Consider the following 20,720-nt stretch of genomic DNA (forward strand, 5'->3'; position numbering starts at 1 on the left):
TTATTCCTTGCTCATTTTAGTCTCTTTATTTCTTTAAGCTAACTAAACGTCCCATTTTCCATAGCCAATAATTCTAATCCCTGAAGTCGTAGAAGACTTGATTCAATCTTTTTTTATTTTTGAGTCTCTTATTGATGGTACTGTTTCTTTACTATCATTACATATATATGTGTATACATGTGCACACATGTCTGTATATGTATATATACATATATGTGTATATATGTATGTAACAGTGGCCACTTTTAGTTGGGCAGCACTTCAAATTTAGTTTTAGGTTGAGGAATTTTTTTTTTTTTGACCATTTAGTAGCAGACTTGTAAGCTTGCAGGAATATTTTCTTTCTGAGTGTCATATTTTGAGACTAGTGGTTTTATTTCAGTTCTTGAGATACATACACATGGGTTTCTTTCTAATCAGTTTCATAGTCTCTGTTTAAATGGTAGTAAAGAATTCTTAGTTACACTTTCTACCAGGATTAGTTACTTTTGCCCTGCTATGAAGTAATACCTAACACAAGTGACTTAAGGAGGAAAGATTGGCCTTGACTTGTCGTTTCAGAGGCCCTCAATCTGATGTGATGAGGAATGCATGATGGAACAGCTCAGGTCATGGCAGCTGAACATATGAAGGAGGCTTTCACTTCATGGAGGACCAAGAAGCAGGGAGAAGAGGGGGAGGCCCATGCTCTGCTGGCTTTCTTCTTTTCCCTTTTCACCTTATCTGTTTCCTTAGCCTAGTGGGTAGTACTACCTACATACAGGGCAGATCTTTATTCTCAGTTAATCCTCTCAGCTCTTACATCAGCTGTTCTTAACCCTTTGGCATTGAACAACCCTTTCACAGGGTTCACCTAAGACCATCAGAAAACACAACATTTACATTACAATTTATAACAGTAGCAAAATTACAGTTATGAAGTAGCAACAAAAATAATTTTATTGCTGGGGGTCACCACAACATGAAGAACTGTATTAAAAAAACACAGCATTGGGAAGGTCTTCGGTGAGTGTAAATCTAGTCAAACTGACAGTGAAAATTAACCATTTACCACCTTAGGCTAAACCTTAGTTTTGCTGGTATATCTGGAGCCTCAACAGAGCAGGAGAATGCAGCTTGCACTGGATCATCTACTAGTTAGTTTTTTGTTTTTTTAAAACTTTTCAATTTTTAACTAACTAATTAATTAATTAATTAATTAATTTTTGGTCAAGTTGACACAAGCTAGAATAATCTGGGAGGAAGAAACTGGAACTAAGAAAATGCCTCCCCCAACTTGGCCTGTAGGCATGCCAACTAGCAGTATTCCTCCATGGACTCTGCTTCAGTTTCTGCTTTTAGATTCCTGCCTTAGGTTCTTGCTTTGACTTCTCTTCAGGCTGTAAGAAGAAACAAACCCTTTTCTCTCCAAGTTGAAGCCCAATTAAAACAATACCTTTTGGGAACAGACTAGTCTTCATATTTTGATTATCTTACTATATTCATTCTTCTCTTCATTCTTCTGAATCATCCTCATTTCTTGCAAGCTTCTCAATACAACTGAGGAAATGAGGAACTGAAGAGATGGGGAACTGAGGTGATGTGGAAAATCCATTATTTATGGTTGTTTACTATGGGGTCAGAGGGTACTTAATACTGGCAGATTGCCACAGCAGCATTTGCAGCTGTAGGTTTTCCAGTTTGCATCAGGTTGATTTAGGTCCTGTTCATTAGCTTCTTCATGGCACCCACATCTTCATGGGCATCCACAGATATGGGCATCCATAAGGGGAGCTACAGTTTTGCTCACTATTGTCTCCCTCTTATAATCTACTCCACCAGGCCAGATCTTGAAATGTTTACTTCATATCCCATCTCTTCAGGATGCTTCTGTTGAGTGTTTGGAAAATTTGTATCAATAAAAACTTGAAAATAGAGTCATGCAAAAACAATTATCTCCTGTCACCAAAATTTTTGAAAAGAAATTATACATATTTCTTATACAAAATTTTTGAAAAGAATATTAATATTACAAGGACAGGAGGAAGATGTCAGATTTAGCAGGGGTTTTATAATTGAATTAAATACTTCATGTAGAAAACACTCTGTAATGTTCATTTTCCTCATTTTGTTGTAGACCATGAAGGACCTTGTTCTTTCAGTGTAGACTGTCCATAGATAACCTGGACCATGGTCTTCAATTGGAATGATACCGTCAGTTTGCAAACCCACAGCATTTGGTTTTACCAATTACTTAGACCCCAGTTGTGTATTTTCTTATGACAGTACTCACAGTTGCCTGTTTTCTTTCATATTTTATTATGTTTTGTCTCCTTGACTGGGCTGTAAGCTCTTTAAGAGCCATTATCTGTATGTATTTAGATTACTCATAAGTATGTGTTGAATGAGTTAAATTTAGATGCTTCGGATGATAGTTGAAACCTAGAAATATTTATAGAGTGCATGGTTGAGTGTATCACAGCTCTGAATATTGTTTATTTCTCCAGGAAAAAGAAGTTTTAATATGAATCATGGGTTGCTTACTCATCAGTCTCCTCAGGGAATTTCATTCAGTTAACAAACTTACTGAGTGCTTGTTAAAAGCCAGTCCTTTTGTTAGGGGCTTGGGAATTCAGGGATAAAGCAAAAGCAAGGTTTCCAGTCTAGTGGGTAATATTACATATGTATGTGTAAGTAGATAGCATAGCATACCACCTGGGAAGCCATATCATAAAGCTTTGAAAATGAGCCATGTGAGGATGTGGAGAGAACAACTAGGTTTTGTAAGGGAGTCAAGAGAAGCCTCCAGAGAGACGGCATTTGTTATTCGCTTACCCACTCATTCAGCAAATCTCTTTTAAGTGTCTTCAACTTGCCAAACGTGGTCTACATGCGTCCTGAAAAAGATACTGTTAAGAAATAGAAGATATTTGAAGACAGGAAAACTGATCAAAAATATTCACTTTGAAGGAAGTTTTAGCTGGGCGGTGGTGGTGCACACCTTTAATCCCAGCACTTGGGAGGCAGAGGCAGGCGTATTTCTGAGTTCGAGGCCAGCCTGGTCTACAGAGTGAGTTCCAGGACAGCCAGGGCTATACAGAGAAACCCTGTCTCAAAAAACAAAACAAAAAACAAAAAACAGAAAAAAAGAAGGAAGTTTTATGTTTGAGTTTGTACTACCTCTCTAGAGGCTACTGTTTTAATTTCTATAGGACAATGTATGTATATGTACATATGTGTGTGCAGGTGTGCTTGTAGTGTGTTCATGTGGAGGTCAGAGGTTGATGCTGCTAATTCTTTTCTATTGCTCTTTGCCTTTTTTTTTTTTTTTTTTTTTTTTTTGAGATAGGGCTTCTCATTGAGCCTGGAGTACACTGTTTCAACTAGGCTGGCTGGGCAGCAATACCCCAGGACCCATCTGTCTGTCTGTTCACTCTTAGTACTGGGGAGAGGTTACAAATATATGGTACTCTGCCTGGCTTTTATGTGGCTGCTGGGGAATTGAACTTGGGTGCTCATGCTTAACCAGCAAACCCATTCTCTATTAGGACAAATCCCTAGCCCTAGAACAATGACTAATAAAATGGTACAGATACTCTTTAACTCATGGTATTGTCATGTAGACAAATTGAGGGTGAGTATATACACTTAAGTGTAATATGTTTGGGCTGGAGAGAGAGGTCAGTGGTTGAGAGCACTTGCTGCTCTTGAAGGGGACCTGGGTTTGGTTCCCAGCATCTATGTGGTAACTCATAACTGTCTGTAACTCTAGTTTCAGGTGATCTGATATCCTCATCTGGCCTTTGTGGCCAGGCAATGCACTCATGTTGCATATACGTATAGACAGAATAATATCCATATGCTTAAAATAAAAACTCCTTCAAAATACAATGAAGCCTTCAATTGAAGTAGTATAGTAGATAATGAACTTACTGAGTGCTTGTCAAAAGCCTGTCCTTTTGTTAGGGACTTGGGAATACAGGGATAAAGCAAAGCAAGGTTTTCTAACATTGCTCACATTGAGCTAGTCCTTCTCAAATAGCTTAATAGCTGATAATGCAGGCACAAGGCACATGAGTGGGCTAGTCCTGATGGGAAGCTCAAAATGACTATGGCAGGGGTGGTGAGCAGGTAAGGTTGAAGGGTCTCTCTGAGGATGAACTGCAAATAGTCTTGCATGTCAGGCTTTAATTATTCTCTTTTCTTGTTTTTAGACTTCTGAATGCATTGGGAATTTATACTTTTGCCTTTGATTTTTATATTGTGCGGTGACATCCTAAGCTGTAGCATTTTCAGTTAGGAGCCTGGGATTTTGGAGCCAATGGCCTGGATTCTAGTTCCAGTGGCCTTACTCTTGACCCTAACTGACCCATACCCTTCTTTTCCATCAGTATAATTGATAATAAACACAACTGGCTTGTATATTTGTTTTGTTTTCTGTTTGTTATACTCTGAACCTTTTGGATTTGAATCTATGGAATATTTAGTCTGAAGAAATTATAGTTGGTTGTATGCTTGACTAGCATGTGTTTCTTAGTCACTGTTCTATTGCTGTGAAGTGACAGCATGACCAAGGCAACTCTTATAAAATAAAACATTTAATTGGGGGATGGCTTACAGTTTGAGAGGCAGGAAGCACAGGGGAAGGCTGGTGTGTGCTGGAGAAGTAGCTGAGAGCCACATCCTTATCTGCAAGCAGAGAGAAAGCTGGGCCTGGCATGGGCTCCCCACCTAGTTATTTAAAACAGATATGTATTTTTATTGGTTACATAATATATCCTGATAATTGTTCCCTCTCCCTCTACTCCTGCATGTTCCCCCCTACCTTCTTCCCTTCCTGACTGGATCCTTTTCTGTCTTTTATTAGACAAGGACAGTGTTCTAAGATATAATAATAAAATATAGCAAAATAAAATAAAATCTATCACATCAATGTTGGACAAGACAAGCTAACAAAAGGAAAAGAGCCCAAGAAAAGGCACGAGAATCAGAGACCCACTTTTTCCACATATTCAGGAATCCTATAAAAGCACTAAACTGGAAGCCATAATATATATTCAGAGCTACAGACTTGTGTGCCAGCATGTGCATGCAGCTTGAGTTTCTGAGTTTATGTGAACTTCACTCATGTTATTTAAAGGGCCTTATTTTTTTGGTGCCCTGGCATGGACTTTTGAAACCTCAAAGGCCATGCTTAGTGACACACTTCCTTCCAACAAGGCAATACCTACTCCAATAAGGCCATAACCCCTAATCCTTCTAATTTTATCAAAGAGTTCCTTCTACTCCTTGGTGACTAAGCATTTAAATATATGAGCCTATGGGGACTGTTCTTATTCAGACCAGCACAATGTGTGAATCCGTGGGTTCAGCCAGCACCATATAAGCTCAGCATGATGGTCTATGTCTGTAATTCTACTCCTTGGGAGGTAGAGGAAAGTGATGTGAAGTTCAAGGTGTTAGGTGGCTATACATTGAGTTTGAGGTGAGCCTGAGCCACATGAGAACCTGTCTCAAAAAAAAACAAAATAACAAAAGCGAAACAAACCAACAAAAAGTGAAAAATCCCACACCACCAGCAGCACCATAACAAAAACCATTTAGACATGGAAAATAAAAGTTCTGTTTGGCTGGACTTTTACTGGTTAGGAACTTGTGGAGTTAGCATTTAAATTGACCTAAATCATGAATCTTCATAGTAATACCTCAAATGTTACTTAATATTTTATAAGTAGGTAAAAGACTTAGAATGATATTGTGTATTGCTTAGAGTTGAGGGCATTGATCCTATAGAGGAGAGTCCTTCAGACCATGTTCTAGACAGTTAGCACTTGTCCACATTTAGACTTACCAGCTTGCCCAGAACCCACACAAACATTTTCCACCATTCTAGCCTGCATCCCTTCATCTATACCTCTTGGTTTTTTACAGTACAATCTCTTGGCTTTTGTTGCAACTCTTCCCCTGAAGGATTTCTTTGCAAGTTTGTCTCTTGTTTTCCAAATTGAGCTTGAAGGTCTTTGGATTTAGACTAAAATTCTCTTATTTGTACCAATAGATTTGAATAGCTGTAGTTAAATGCTGTTTGAGAGTAATCCTAGAGCAGGAAATGAAATGAAAAATAAAAATATTACAAGTTAGAAATGGGTATTTTGTGATCTACTTAGATGCAGACTTAACATAGCGGAAGATTTGATTGAAAATTAAGATTCTCCCCTTTTGTTAATATTTTTGGAGGCAGCAGATACTGTAGGTATCTAGTAAGGGTCATGGAGCATTGATACTGAAACACTCTGGAGTTGATGTTGTACAATCACTTGGCATCCCCAAACTCCTCGACTCCTAGGTCTCTCAGAGAAAAGACTTTCTCATCTTCCTCCATCCCCACGCCTTCTCTCTACTTCACGTGGACTCTCATTGCTTCTCTGTCAGTTTTAAACACTTATTTAACAAAGAGTATCTCAAACTTGGCTAGTAATGCACATCATTTGGGGGAGAACTTAACAGATTTCTAGGCCTCATTTCAGAACCTCAGCCTCAGAGTCATTAGAACCCAGAAATCTTCAGTCTCAAAGTGTCCAAGGTGGTCAAAGCAGCTCTCAGTTCTGAGCTCCAGAACCAGTCCTGGGGCCACCTCATCTCTGGAACTCAGATTGACTCTGGGGGAGGGGAGAATAACTTGTTTGTCAGATGTCCAGTTGCCTTTTATTTTTAAACTGGGAAGGAGGCTCTTGCATTTTTTTTTAAAAATGGATGTATTTATAGTCAATCTCAAACTGTTTGCATAGAACATTCATGTTCTGTGAGCTGATGTTAAAATCAAATATTGTTGGAGAGCTTGTTCCAAGTTCCAGGAGGGGAAAGTAACCAGATAGACAAAATGTCCTAATTTTAAGGCAGTTTCTTCCCTTGTTCCCCTTGTTGAACAGAGAATCTTAATTTTGATGTAATAAAATCCATCAGTGTTGTGTCCACCCTCCCATTCCTCCTCTCATGCTTGTTCTGTTGGAGTCTCATGTATTTGTAACAACCCAATTTGTTGGTATAGACTTTTGGATACCTTTGGGGAAGGATCAGTAGAAGGAACGCTCCAAAGATTAGATAGAAATGGAAGAACAGTAGACAGGCAAAGGGGAATGAAATAACTTCAACTTTAATATCAGAGTCTCTTCTAGACTGTGTTGTCTGTCTGTAGAGACAAGCTAATTTTTTTCCTCCCTTCATCTTGCCCCTCCTCCTTCTCTTTTCCCAACCTCTCCAGTGGAATGAAAGAGGGGTTTCCTTGTGCTGTTCCCAATTATGGGACAGATTCAGCTTTTAACTTTATACTATTAACTGCAGTTTTTTTTTTGTAGTGCTGTTTTTAATCCCAGTCTTATTTTATGTGTATGAGTGTTTTGCTTGCATGTATGACTGTATACCATGTACACTCCTAGTGTCCACAGAAGCCAAAAGAGGATGTTGGATCTTTTGGAACTGGAATTACAAATGATTGTGAATTGCCATGTGAGTGCTAGGAACTGAACCCAGGTTCTCTGGAAGAATAGTCAGTGTTCTTATCTGCTGAACTCTCTCTCCAGCTCCTAATGCAGGTTTTTGGATAGATATCCTTTATCAGGATGAGGAGTGTTTCTTTTAGGTTTTTAAAGTTTTAAAAATTTGTCAAACGCTTTTTCCTGTATCAATTGATAATTCACAATTCAGCCCATTAGTATTGGGTTATACTAATCAATATTAGGTGATACTGATTTTCAAATACTGAGCCAGCCTTGCTTTCCTGGAATAAATCATACTTGATCAGGATGAATATTGTAGAGTTCTATTTGCTAATCATTTTTATTAAAATATTTTATTATCTAGTGAGAGAGAGAGAGAGAGAGGAGAGAGAGAGAGAGAGAGAGAGAGAGAGACCGACAAGTACCTTTACCTACTTCACCTGCTGAGCCATCTCATTGCCTACACCCCCCCTACCCCATATGCTAATATTTTGTTAAGGTTTCTGTGTCTCTGTGATTGGTCTGTATAGTGCATATCTATATTTCTGTACTTTTGGGATAAGGGTAAAACTGGTCTTGTAAATATATTGAGAATTGTTTCTTCTTTTAGTTTTTGGGAGGATCTTATATTTTATTGGCATTGATTGTTTAGTAGAATTCCTTAGTGAGCCTACCTGCATCACTGAGGGGTTTATGGGTCTTCTTTGTTTTGTTTATATAATTATCATTTCTCATGTTTATTCCTTGGTATAGTTCCTATATTTACATCTGTCATTGTCACCACCACCACCACCACCACCACCACCACCACCACCATCACCACCATCATCATCATCATATTTTTTAGAAGTTCTCACTAGGTAGCCCAAACTGACTTTAAACTCATGATGATCCTCCTGTTTAAGTATTTCTAGTGCTAGGATTATGGACGAATGTCACTTACCTTATGCCTGGTAGCTGCTTGTTATTAATCTCAAGTCTTGAGTACTTTGTGTCTGACATGTCTTGTTTTTTAAGGGTTTTCATGCTCACGGGTGAGGATTTTAGATTGTACGATTACAATGAAATTTAGAATGTTTTTCATTATTGTTTCCTTTACGATTACAATGAAATTTAGAATGTTTTTCATTATTGTTTCCTTCAGATGCTTTTTTCTTTTTCATTTCACCTTTCTTGTTTGGAGAGTCCAGTATGTTAAGTGGTATGCAGTTGACTCATGGATCAGTGTAAGGTTTTGCTTACCCTTAAGTCTCCTCCTCCTGTTCCCACTTCATTTTAGATAGGTTTTATTGTTACATCTTCTATTTTTCTGAGGCAGGGTCTTACTTTGTAGCTTAAGCTGGGCTTAGCTAACTATATAGCCCAGCCTTAACTCCTAGCCATCTTTCTCCTCAGCCTCTTGAGTGTGGGGATTGAAAAACATGCATTTTCATGCCCAGCTGCTTGTTGTATTTTAAGTTCACTAGTCTTTTCTTCTATAGAGTTTAATCTGCTGTTAATTCTACTTAGTACATTTTCAGAGTTGAATGTTTGGCCTTATTTGTATGAATCAAATGCTCTACCACTGAGCTGGTTCTCCAGCCCATCTCTTTTCTTTGTTTATATTTTACTTTGAGACAGAGTTTCACCAAATTGTTTGGAGTAATCTTGAATTCTTGAACTTGCAATATTTCATCTTTCCAAGGAGTTAGAGTTATACGATAGAACCATTAGTCATGGTTTAATTTTTTTTTAATCTCAAGAAATTTCGTTTAGATCAGTTTTGAATCTTCTATATCTTAAGATACAATGAAGTTATTAGTAACTATTCGAAAGTTATTTCTGCTAGTTCTAATTGCTATATTTTTTATGAGTTGTAATTTCCACAATTTATTGAATGCCCTAAAGGTTTTGATTGAATGTATGCTACTGTATATTTTATCTTGTTGAGTGCTGGTTCTTTTTAATATTCTTTAACAATATTTATTATTATTATTAATTGTGCATGTGCATTGGGTGCAGGAACCTAAGGGGAACATGGGTATCATATCCCTCTAAAACTGGAATTAAAAGTGGTTATGAGCTGCAAATGAAAGTGCTGGGAAATGAACTCAAGTTCTCTCCTAGAGCAGCACATGTCCTTAACATCTGAGCCATCTCTCTAGTTCCTGAGTCTTTCTGACCTGGGTCCTCAGTTCTCTGGGAGGTCTGACTGCTCAGTTCTGAAGGCCTTTACAGTTGCCTTCAGGTAATGATGTTATGATTTATGAAGGGAGTATATACATATATATTTCTTGAAAATAAAAATCAGTGGAAGTAGGGATTTCAAAGATGTATGCAGTTGCCCAAACTCATAGAGCTGTGCACTTAATAGTGTGTGTATTCTGGTATGTGCATACTAGAATAAGTACAGTTGTGTAGCTACAATTGTATATTGAAGGCACCAAGTTAATTTATGGATAAAGAGGATGGAGTCTGATACTCACACTGCTTGGACTCTAATCTCTGTCTTTTGCAAGATAGGGGGCAGCTTTTTAAAAAGCTTTCTTATATTTCAGTGGCCTCACCTATAAAGTGAGAATGATTGGCTCTTTAGTGGGGTTATTAGGAAGAGTACATAAGATAATATAGAGGTGCTTACAACAATACCTGACATAGAGTCATACTTAACCCTTAACAAGGACTAGAAACTTTTTGCCCTTGTGTAGATTATCCACCATTATTAACAGGACTAGTGGTGATAGCCCTCCCATCACATGATTAGCTTGAAGCATAAGATAGACTGTGGAAGCCATCAGTGAAACAAGTAGTTCGTATTGCACATTTCTGTAAATAGCTTTGTGAACCCCTGAAAATAGAATATCAGATACTTTACTTTAGGAACACATTTTTGGGGAAGTAGTGAAGCCTTTGGTGAGGTCTCAGTGGCATCTGCTTGTCTGCTGTCCAGGCCTCTCCAGTATCACTGCTCCAAACATTCCTGAGGAGTTTGGGGGTAGGTAGCATGGTGTGGCAGAAAGACATAGGTATTCCTGAGGAGTTTGGGGGTAGGTAGCATGGTGTGGCAGAAAGACATAGGTTTTAGTCTGAAAATCAGCCTTTAGTTGGAGTTCTGCTTCTCCTTACACTCAGTTTCCTTTACTGTACAACAGAGAAAATGATAGGTGCTAGTACCTACCAGGTTTTGGCAGTCAACTTCAGAAGCCCATGGCTCCCAAGTTAAGCATGCAGTACTGTACAGATACATTGCTTTTGACTCTGGACTGGAAGCTGAGTATCCAGAGCATTGATTTTCTTATATTGCCTTTACTCAGTATTTTTTCCTCTGTAGAGGACTGACTTTTAGTTTTGGTAAAAGGTGACTTTTTTCTCTAGTGCTACAGTCTATCCCAAGGCCTTAAAAGTCAGTATGCTCATTCCCTAGATTAATGTTTCTGTTTCGATTCTTCTTCATTCTTTGGATTATGTTTAGTAATATAATTTGAAAGCATAGTTTGAGATATATATATATATATATATGCATGTACATATATATATATACATATATATGTATATATATATATGTCTCTGTGTGTGTGTGTGTGTGTAGATTCACTTACAAGACCTATCATTGGTAAGGAGAAGAGATTTATTTATTTCTATTTTTTAGTAGAGAGACGGGGTGGGGGAGGGAAAAGAACACTTGTTGAAGTCAGAGGATGACTCTAGGGAGTGGCTGCTTTCCTGTCATTTTGTTTTTAGGCAAGATTCCTCTAGTTCTGTGTACTATAGGCTAGCTGGTACATGCACTTCCAGGCTAGTCTTCTGACTTTGCCTCCCATATCAAAATAGGAGTTGGGGGTATAGATGCACATGGCTGCCTTTGGCATTTTTAAATGTAGGTTTTGGGAAATTGAACTTTTATGTAGGTTCAGTTGATAGGCCTTTACCCACTGAGCCACCTTGCTGCCCCAACATTTATTTTATTTTATTTTTTTTACAAACAATAGCTTTTATGCCAATTTAGTATGCAAAGTACGTAATCTATCTTTTCTCTTCCTTTTTCTTTTCTTTTTCTTTTTCTTTTGAGACAGGGTCTCTACATAGCCCTGGCTGTCTTGGAATTCACTTTATAGACCAAGCTGGCCTCCAAGTCATAGAGATCCACCTATCTGTACTTCCCAAGTGCTGGGATTAAAGGCATACACTGCTACACCTGGCTACTTTCTCATTTACTTGTTTGTTATCCTAGAAAGAATTTTTCAGATGAGCGGAGAAGATGTCACCTCTGGATAGAGAGGAAACTGAATGATAAAATGGTTTGTTCTAATTGCATTGCAAGTGAAGAATCTACCTGGAATTTTGAACCCAAGCTTTGTGATATTTTGTAATGAAACCACAGATTAGTATCATGAGAAAGTCCTTTAAGCACATGAAGGAAATAGTATGAAGGTTTCTGTTAAAATTTTTTTAAACAACTAAGATCTAGATACAAGTTGTAAATATAAAATATACAAGTGTTTAACAGAGAAAAGCACCAGTTTAGAGTGAGGTGCAAAAGTGGTGCCCCAGCAACTCTGAACACCTCAGGTGCTTGTCCTTTAAGCAGGATCAGTGTTCTGTGTAACGACAGTGCAACAGTAGAATCAGCACTACATCTAATCCTTAGACACTACTCAAATTTCAGTAATTGTCCAAATAACTTCTTTGATAGCCCAAGGGCCCAGTTCAGACTTACTCCTTGCCTTTAGCTGTCAGGTCTCCTTTTTTTCTTTCAGCTGGAAGAGACCTCTCTTCTTTCCTTGGTTTTCAGGACTTTGACACCTTGAAGATTACAGGCCAGATTCTTTTTTCTTTTTCTTTTTTCTTTTTTTTTTAAGAACCTTCTGTTTGAATGTTTATCAGGCTAATTGTCTCTGCCAGGACCACCTAAGAAGCCTGGCTCCGCCCCTCTCATTACATCTTAACACTTTGTCTCATTACAAGTTCCTGTCACTTTGATGACTTCATTCAGGTTGTTTTTGACCAAGTTTTACCTTGAAAAGTTACTTTCTCTTTGTGTTTAGTGTTTTGTGGGGTGATACTTTGAAACAGTGTCAATGCCTGATTTTTCATTTAAACTTACAATTCCTTCATTTCTATCAATACGATTTTCTGTTGTATCTAGCAGGTTGGGCTTTGTTATTAAGGATATCATTATTGATTCTGAAACTTAATTTGCCCTGAGTTTGAACAGTGGAAGGAAGCCCTTTCAGGGCAGCTTCTGTCTTTTTTGATATATCCTTGCCATTCTTTGAACGCTACTTTCTGGTACAATAAGATATTCCAATTTCATCTTGTACTTTGTTTCCCCAGTCCTGCAGTCAGCTATTTCTCTGAAGAACCCTGCTTCCTTTTAGATTATATTTAGACTCCAGTGTTTTGGTACACAGTGTGCTCATTCTATTGAGGTATTGATCCTCCAAAGGCTGTCTCAGTAGACAAAGCCAAGAAATACATGCGTGTTAAAAATTGTTTATAGTTCATTTTTATAATGACCTGTATATATGTATATATAACATCGAATATTAAATATATTGACTAAGATCTATCTATCTATCTACCTACCTATCTACCTACCTACCTACCTACCTACCTATCTTAGTGTTTCTAGAGCTGCAACAAAACACCATGGCTAAAAAGCAAGTTGAGGACGAACAAGGTTATTCAGCTTCCAAATCATAATCCATCGTTGGAAGAAGTCTGAAAAGAAACACAAGCAGGGCTGGAACCTGGAGGCAGGAGCTGATGCCAAGGCCCATAGACAGGTGCTGCTTACTGGCTTGCATCTCATGGCTTGCTCAGCCTATCTTATAGAACCCAAGACTACCAGTCCACAGATGGCACCACCCACAGTGGGCCAGACCCTCGCTCATTGATCATTTGAGAAAATGATCATTTGAGGAAATGCCCTACAGTTGGAACTCATGGAGGCATTTCCCCAAATGAGGCTCCTTTCTCTGTGGTGCCTCTAGCTTGTGTCAACATACAAAACCAGCTTTCTCTCTCTCTCTCTGTCTCTCTCTCTCTCTCTCTCTCCACACACACACACACACACACACACACACACACACACACACACACACATACACACACACACGGCACAGATGTGGTCAGAAGACAACTGAATGGAATCTGTTTTCTCTTTCTGTTTTTACTTGTGTTCTGTGGATTGAACTCATGTCACCAGGCTTATACAGCAAGTGCTTTGATCTGCTGGGGCATCATACTGACTCCAGTTTTACATTTTTAAAGGGCTGCTGATACTACTGTTGATATGTCTAACTTTTCCATGGAAAGTTGACCTGTGAAAGAATTTATGCACACTGTGTGGGGCTCTGTACTTTTGCTGAGGGATGCTGAGACTCTGGACCTTGTTTGGAATGTAGCTGGACTCCTTTAGTCACCCTGGTTAGCATAGAGTGGTGTAAGACTCTTTCCTTAGTGATATATGGAAGTTGAAGCTTTGTAACTCCTTTTATGGACATATCTATGTATCTTTATTAATGTGATCCTGACAGTATTATTAGAAATGAAAAGTGAAGTGTAAAGTCTTGAAATGGCTTGTTTGTATAATTGCACAACTAAGTTAATCACTTTTAAAAAGTCTCAACAATGACTGCATTCTCCTAGGAAGGTGTTAACTTGTTATGGGGTAGAAAGCACCCTTTGATACAGCATTTTAAGCCTGGAAAAACGGCTTTAATTTTAGAGTCCGCTGAAACAAATGGGGACTTGTTGGGAATGTTAACACTACCTTTTTCTTGTTTGTTTAGTTTAACAGGATCAATGTTTATTAGGTGATGTTTGCTAGCAAGCTCTGATGTTTATACCATTTCTGTTGACCATGTTATCAATGCTCAGACAGTGCCAGTTGGTATGAGTTTCATGCCTTGGCTCTTCATGTCTCAGTTTGTAAGAAGGAAGCACTGTGTCAAAACTGGCTTGGAGTTGTTAAAGGCAGTGATATGAGGGCTCTGAACAGTGCATTTTAGGGTTGAACACTTAAAAGACCAAGGGCCTACCTAGCACTGTGGCCCAGACTCATTTTCTGGGGAGCTAGTGTAACATTTTTTTGTTAATCTCCTAATATGTTCTAATTGAAGGAAAGCAGATGTTAATTGAAAGCTGATGATCCTGCAGAATGATCAATAGCATGATACTTTGGGTAGGGTGTAGTGGGGAAATAACCAGTAAACTATCCTGCTGCATGAATATCGTCAAAGCTTTTGTCTGTCTGCTGGCTTCAAGTTGATCGTATATAGTCATTCATGGCCCTGAGCACTGAGAAGGCTCTTCCTATGAATCACCGAGAACTGTCTTCACTGGAGAGATAGTGAATAGAAATGTTGTCTTGACTTAATTCTCATCTCTATTCTCCCAGAAGCAAGAACTGAACAGACTTCTGTCAAACACATTTTAGCTCTTTGTGTCTGTCACTTTCCAGTGTGTAAGAGCCGTAGCTGTTGTCAGCAGGTGTGACTTATTGATACTTTGACTCCAAAGGAAAACATTCTTAAAGAGTAATAGATGAGAGCACTGAGCTCTGTAAATTACCTCTTGCCAGAGAAAGAGAGGCTGGAAAGTACTTGTTAGGCTGGAAGAAAACTCATTCAGGAAATATTTACTGTGTCAGGTGTAAGACCAGGGTTATGAGTGCCCTCAAGGAGCTACCAGTCTGTTGGGATGGACAGATGCTTAATCCAGACACCATAGTGTTTCTCAACCTTAGATGCACTTTGGAATAAACTGAAGAGTTAAAAAGAATGTGGTTGCTGAACTGGTAAGATGACTCGGTTATTAAGAGCACTGACTGCTCTTCCAGAGGTCCTGAGTTCAATTCCTAACAACCACATGGTGGCTCACAACCATCTGTGGTGGGATCTGATGCCTTCTTTGGGTGTGTCTGAAGATAGCTACAATGTACTTATATAAATAATTCTAAAAAAAAAAAGTGCAGATGCTTGAGATTTTTGTGGTCTAAGGCCACGGTTCTCAACCTGTGGGTTTTGACTTCATTTGGGGATTGTCAAACAGCCCTTTCATGCGGGTCACATACCATATATCCTGCATATCAGATATTTACATTACAGTTCATAACAGTAGCAAACTTACAGTTATGAAGTCCCAATGAAAATAGTTTTATGGTTAGGGTCACCACAACATGAGGAACTGTATTTAAGGGTCACAACATTAGGAAGCTTGAGAACCATGGGTCTAAGGTACAGCATGGGTATCAGGATTCTTTAAAAGGTAACTATAATTGTATCCAGGTTGAATTCAATAAGAGCTTGAAGAGTGAGAAGCACAGTACAGAGGAGGGCTCTTAAACTTGGCAGAAAACTTCAAGGCATAAGGAGTGTCTTAGTTAGGATTTCTTTAGTTGTGATGAAACAACATGACCAAAGCAACTTGGAGAGGAAAGGGTTTATTTGACTTGCACTTCCACATTACTGTTCAGCTTATACTTCCACATCACCATCACTGAAGGAAGTCAGGACAGGAACTCAAACAGGGCAGATACCTGGAGGCAGGACCTGGTACAGAGGCCATGGAGGAGTGCTGTTAACTGGCTTGTGTCACATGGTTTGCTCAGCTTACTTTCTTATAGAACCCAGGACCACCACCATGGGCTTAGCCCTCCCCCACCAATCACTAATTAAGGTTTGCCTGCAGGTTTGCCTCAGCCAGATCTCAGTTGTGGCTCTCTCCCCTCCAGTGATGCTTGTGCCAGGTTGCCATAAAACTAACCATAATAGGCTTGAGCTGAAGCTTGAGATTTGAAACTTCTTGAAAGGCTGAGAAGATAGGTCTTTGTTGAAGGGAAGAGCAGCTGAGTAACCCAGGACAGGAAAGTGCCGGGTGCCTTATGTGTCAGTTCCACGGTCTTCTGCTGTTTCCTTTCCTTGTCTTTAGCTTGTGTGCTATTTGTGGGCTTTAGTGGTTCTAATTTCCAGGGCTAAATGTAACGTACAGGCTTTGTAGAAAATAATGTGAGGTCCTGCAAAAACACTGTTTATGATCACAGAATCCAAGAGATAATTAGTAAATGATGGTAGTTGAACAGTAATAATACTATTACTAGAATTGGAAAATGGTTTGATAGAGACATCCTGCTTCTTTATGGCTAGAACTTACAGTGCAAGACCATAGGATATGCTAGTGAGTGGCAAAGAATATACTTGGCAGGTGGGCAGAGTCCCAGATGAGGGTATGTATAAGAGTAAAAGGCAATTAATAATGGGGCATTATGGCAGAACCAGGACATTTCCATGGTAATATGCTAAGATGTATCACAAAGGGCTCTGGGAAAACTTGGGTCCATATTGGAAAATTGGCTCTGAACATGGTATTCTCAGCATCATTATATGTTCTAAATTAGCAGTGAGTGTTAATAGGACAGAAATAGGATTTTCAGCTTCTTTAGCCAAGTAGTTAAAAATACTGAGTGTCTTGAAGAGTGTTGGAGGAATAAGCGGTCTCAAGGTGCTCTCAGAGATCCTGTGCAAGTTGCTATGGCCTTTATTGTTTACAGGTTTAATGAGAAAATTAAGAAAGGATTGCTTGGCCATTTGCATTTAGAGGAGGCACTTTCTAATTTACTTTTTGATTTGCAGAGAAATAAAAAAAATGCCTCCATCTGCACTGTCTTCATTGGCCCTTAAAATAACTTATGTATATTTGTTATGTTATATAACCTGTCACAACATTAGTCACCACTTCTTCCATAAGGCAACATGTAAACCATCATGGGTAAGCATGACTAGAGCTTATAAATATAGACCAGTTTGTTCTTAGCATTTTAGTCAGCTTCTGCTTTCTTTCTTTTGTGGGGGGGGGGGGAGGGACACTGACTGACCGACTGACTGACTGACTGACTGGCTGTTGTAATCTTTGGGTCCACACAGTAGAACTCTGCCTGCTAAGCTAAGAATCTTAGGCTTATTACTTATCCCTCATCAGAATGAAGAGGAGAGGGAGAGACAAAAAGGCAGGGTACTTGTTTCTATAAATTGCCCTTTTCTTTGAAACATTTCATTACAAAAATACCATTGAAAGGTACTGAGATGTACTCTGTTCATTTTATGTACAATTTATTTGTATACACTAAGTTATTTGGGAGAATTCAATTTGACTGGATCAGTGGTTCTAAAATGTGGTCACAAGTCAAGTAGAACCACTATGAGCTGGCTACTAGTTAGGAAGATTCTGGGAGAAAGAAGTCTGTCTTTTAATTAGTCCTCTAATTAATTGTATTCCATACTGAAGATCGAAGCATTTGGAACTGGATGATCATACCTGTCATTTCTCTTAGACTCCAGGAAGATTAGTTTCCACTTCCTTTGTCCCTTACTAATATTTATGTGGTTAGGTATGGAGGAAACACTACCTGACATGAGAGACAAAATCCCTTTTCTTCAGCAGCTTATGTATAGGAGAGGAAGCTAACCATAACTAGTTTTGGGACCGCTATAATGTGGAGAATTAAATGAGGTGCTGGAGAGTGTAATGAAGTTGATCTTTCTGAGCAGGGTTTTGAGTTACAGAAAGAACCACTATGTTAAATTCTCTGTGAAAGGTCCTAACATAGGGGTGAGTGAGCTTCAGAAAGATCAGTGTGCCTGGGTCTAGTGAGCCAGGAGAAAGAGATCTGAAGTGAAGTTGGATAAGTAGGCAGAGGCCAGATCATGTAAGCTCTGCCTCCCCTTTGTCTTTTTAACTCCATTTTTAAAAATTATGGCAATATACATAAAATAAAAATTTTTATTGTACCCATTTAAAGGTGCTCAGTTCAATGGCATTAGATTCATCTATATTGTTCTGCATCCATCCAGCACTAGAATTTGAAGTTTGAGTATGTGGGATGCTTTGGATACATTTAGCATAAAGGGTTGACACAGTCTGAATTTTAGAATGAACAGACTGTTGCATGAAAAATTTAGGTATAATCACATGGAAGAAAGAATGGAAGCAGGGAGACTGTCAGGAGAGTAATGCATTAACTGTGGGCACCACGAAGTGCAATCTGGATTTTTATTTACTTAATTTTTGGAGTGTGTGTGTGCTGGAGCAGAACACAGGGACATGGTTTCGCTGAGTTAAATGTTAAATTCCCAACTCACCTGGATACATTCTGAGAGCAGAATCTGATAGCAGCAAGCATAGCTTGCTAACTAGTTGGTAGTGACATATAAAGAGGCCAGAGAAAGTAAGTTTTGTTGGTTTGGATAACTGGTAGAGTTCAGGAAGTAGAAGTTTGGGAAATACTAACATATGTTAAGTTAAAATGTGTTTGAGATGTCTAAGCATAAGTGTTGAGTAGGCTTAAAAAATCTGGAATCAGGGAAGAAGTCAGGTTGAAGATAGGATTTAGGGGCTTGCTAGCATTTGTTCAGTAATTAAAGCCATGAGACTGAATGAGATCATCTAGGTAATGAGTGTAAGCAGAGTTTTGATCAGGTTCAAGAGCAGGAATCCTTACGAGGGAGTTCAGCAAAGAAGCACCTGTAAGAAAGGCATCAGAGTGATCTCCTGGAAGGGAAAAGAAGAATGTGTTTGAAGAAGGAGGACAGTTGATCAGCTGTTCCAAAGCTGCTTGGGGGGAGAAGGCAAGCACTAAGAACTGTACGTTTTGATGCATAGATGCATGTGCAGGTCTTTGGTGACCATAGCAACTTATTGCAATGATACGATGGTTTTCTACTGTCTGCTTTCCAGGAAGAAAGAAGGAGCAGAAACAATGAGAACTGCTAGTTAGGCCTTTCTTTCCTTAGAGTGGGTCTGTACTGTGACACAGGTTAAGGCATGGTTTGTAACCTTCAGAATCTGAATGTTGCACTTTCACATGCTGATGTTCATTTTAATTTTAATAACATCTAAATACAAGTTGAAGAAGTGGAAACTAAGTAAAAAAAAATGTGTGGAACCCTTGAAGAGCATCCACAGGAACCTAGGGCTACTTAGAACACATTTTACTTTATTTTACTTTTGAAACGGGGTCTCTTCATGTGTCCCTGGCTGTCTTAGAACTCACCATGCAGACCAAACTGACCTCGAACTCACAGAGATCCTCCTGATTAAAACGATGTGCCACTACTTCCAGCTATGTGTAAAGCACATTTTGAAATCTGTTTTAATCCAGAGGAACAATGTTCTGAGATGAAATCCAGCCTTTTGTAAAAGAAAGGTTTTTGGGTGGCAATCTTCCTAATGCTTTTCATATCCTACCATCTACTATTTGTGAAAGAGAAGCCCTCCTTTTGTCAAATGTTCTACCTTGAGGTTTCTGACTGGAAGGGATGTTTCTGTGTGGTATTTCATATACATTTTGGTGCCAATTTTTAAAGGTCATTTCTACCCTTTTGGTGGGAAAAAGAATGCAAGCTTTTTAGGCTCCAAAGATTTAAGTTTATTTTAATTTTTTTAAAAAGTAAGATGCTCTGATTTAGTATCTTATTTTTTGTTAACTATATTTAACAAAATATATTTAAATACCCTGAATTTTAGAGTAGTCAACTCTCTTTACTCAAGGCACTTATTTAAAGCTAAAGCCTGAGGATTTTTTTTATATCAAAAAACTGTTCTTTCACAAATTAGAAAACATTTTTCTTTCTACTACAGAAATAGAGCAAGCATTACCTTATTTTCTTGACTCTTAAGATGCTACTCTTTATATGATGGATGGTTATTCTATGTATTACTAAGAAAAAAGTTGTTACTGTTTAGAATGGCAACTGTTTACAGTGGGCTGAGGATGTGAAAGTATCAGGGACCAAAGGTCATTGTCTAGTCAGTGAAACATGGACAGTCAGATAAGGAAGGCAGACAAGTTCTTTAGACTGTATTTTATTAAGCCCCTCACTTGCACAGTGAGAGTAACACCCCCACATCTTACAGTGCCACAGTAAGGATCGCATGAGATAAAATTTATCTCATGTAGGAAATGTAGGCTTTTCTGGGAGCATTCTAAGTATTTCTTTGATTTAAGTTTAGACCTTTAGATATTATTAAATAACTTAGAAAAGTTCTTATCTGAGCTTTGTTGTCAGGTTTAAAATATAGTTTACTTAGATATTTGAAAATATAAATGATATCTTTTTTTAATACAAGGTCTCTATGTAGCCCTGGCTGGCCTGGTACTCACTATGTAGATCAGGTTGGCTTCAGAGATCCACCTGCTTTTGCCTCCCAAGTGCTGGGGTTAAAGGCATGTATCACTGTGCCTGGCTTGCTAAATGATTTTTATTC

The 20,720-nt window shown here is 38.6% G+C and overlaps 1 protein-coding gene across 2 annotated transcripts in view; it reads left to right on the top strand.

Moving 5' to 3' along the window:
* Dennd1a (DENN domain containing 1A) overlaps nt 1–20,720 on the top strand; it is a 473,969-nt gene that overhangs the window by 20,147 nt on the left and 433,102 nt on the right. The window lies entirely within an intron of this gene.

The sequence above is a fragment of the Grammomys surdaster genome, unplaced genomic scaffold (genome assembly GCF_004785775.1).
Source record: "Grammomys surdaster isolate TR1022 unplaced genomic scaffold, NIH_TR_1.0 126035, whole genome shotgun sequence".
NCBI lineage: Eukaryota > Metazoa > Chordata > Mammalia > Rodentia > Muridae > Grammomys > Grammomys surdaster.